This window comes from Crocuta crocuta, unplaced genomic scaffold, assembly GCF_008692635.1.
Source record: "Crocuta crocuta isolate KB4526 unplaced genomic scaffold, BGI_CrCroc_1.0 scaffold886, whole genome shotgun sequence".
Taxonomy (NCBI): domain Eukaryota; kingdom Metazoa; phylum Chordata; class Mammalia; order Carnivora; family Hyaenidae; genus Crocuta; species Crocuta crocuta.
Window position 1 is genome coordinate 494,465 of NW_027530624.1, and position 2,130 is coordinate 496,594.

A 2,130-nucleotide genomic window follows, 5' to 3' on the forward strand; every position below is an offset into this window, starting at 1 on the left:
CTTAGAGAAATCAAAACAACTGGTTAAACCCCAGCCCAGGGGGCCGGGGTGATGGGGGGCGAGGAGACAAGAGGCGAAGAGAGATGTGGAGAGGCAGAGACGCCCAGAGACAGAGACGCCCCAAGACCGAGACAAGAGACCCAGACCCTCAGAGACAGAGATACTCGGAGCTACAGGCAGACAGAGAGACGGAAGGACAGAGAGCTCCGTGAGAGACCCCGCCAGCCCCTGGGCCTGAAGGAGGCCGGAAGCCCCATCTGCAGAGAGAAGGCGGCAGACGTAGGCCTGAGCCCGGGCCCACTTGACACACGCAGACGCGCCGGAGAAGCACAGAGGGCCGGGTGGACAGACAGCTGGACGGATGGCGGCTTCACCTCCCAGTGCCCACCTCAGCCCGACACGGCCCGTCACCCAGTTGGCTTTTGGGTGCGAGCGTGCTGCTGTGTGGGCTGGTGCGTGTGCGTGTGCACGTGCGCGTGTGTGGTCTCAGTGGCTGGGTTGGTGCCACATGTGCATCTGTCACCATGTGGGTGTGGGAGCACACGCGCACCCAGGGTCTCCGGGGCTTGCCTGTGTGACACTGTGTACTTTTATGTCCCCTGTGTGTGACTGGCTTGGCCGTGCCGGTGTGTGCGGGTGAGTGTGGCACCGGGTCGGTGTGGGCTCGTAGGTCTGGACGGCTGCATCTGTGACCCTCGGTGCGTCACTGTGCATTTGTGATTGGGTATTTCTGCCCACGATTGTGTATCTTTGTTTCTGTGTGCAATGAAATTGGTGTGTTTATCTCTAGACGGGTGCGTGTTTCTCTGTGAATCTCCGTGACCATCATGATGTGTGTGTGTTTGTGTGACTGTCACGAGCTGTGTGACTATTTTGACCTGCGTGTCTGTGTGTTGTGGGTGACACGGGGGTCTGCGGGCCGGGGGTGCGGTGTGGGTCTGTATGGAGTGTGGTGGTACAATTTTCCTGATGTGTGCGTCACGTGTGGGTGTGTGGTGTGTGGCAGTGGGTGTGTCACAGGGTTGACAGTGTGTCTGTGTGCTGTGTGGGGCAGCATTGGATGTGTGACTCTGTTGGCCTTTGTGCGGTGTGCCATGCACGACAGCCTGGTTGTTGACAGTGTGTGATGTGTTGTGTGACGGCGTGGTGTGTGTGTGACCCTGTGGACCTACGTCAGTGTGGGCTGTTGTGGTGTGTGTGGGTGGTGTGGTGTGTGTGGTTTGGTCGATGCGTGTCTGTGTGTGGGGTGTGTGTGTGTGTGCGCGCCCGTGCGCGCACCCTCACGCCTGGGCTGGATTGTGGGTCTGTGTGACTGCTTGGCGAGGGGAGGAGGGAGGCAGCGTCTGCCTGCCCAGCCCCTCTCCACACTGCTACATGCACACGCACACACACACTCCGTGTCATGCTGCAGGCGGTGGAGATGGGGGGCGGGGGGGGGGTGTGGAGGAAGCAAAATAAAATTAAAAATTAAAGCTTGCCCGGAGTCCCCATCCGCGCGGCGCGGACCAGCGGGGCGGGGCGGGGGGCTGCAGCAGCTCCCCCTCCACAGCTATGGGGTCTGGGGCCGGCTGTCCGTCTGTCCAGCGTCCTAACAGGGCCCCTGCCTGGCCCTGCAGCCCCAGCCCCGCAGGCCTGTTCCTTCCACCGGTCGATCAGCGATCAATGGGGCCAGGGGGGCGCCAGGGGCAGGGCGAGATCAAAGGGACCTCAAGAGACGGACACTGGGACGGAAACAGAGACGCAGAGACAGTGATAGAGACAGAGGTGGAGAGACAAGGATGTAGGGAGGAGAGATGTGGAGACTCAGAGACATAAAAGAGCTGTGTGGAGACAGGGAGACGTGGGGACCCAGAGAGAGACATGGGGACCCTGAGATGTGGCACTGTGGACCCCGACAGTCAGGGCAGGGACCCAGTCCCCGTGGGCCCGACCAGACAGAGACGGGGACAGAGAAGGGGCAGGCAGAGATGGCGAGACGGCAGAGACGCGCGAGAGATGCGGGGGGGAGCGTGGGAGCAGGGCCCGGAGCGCCGATCCCACGGCTCCTCGTTATAACGTGTCCGGAGGAGGCGGCGGGGAGTTGAAAGCGTCGGGAAGAGAAATCAAAACCAACACGGAAATGAGATGGCC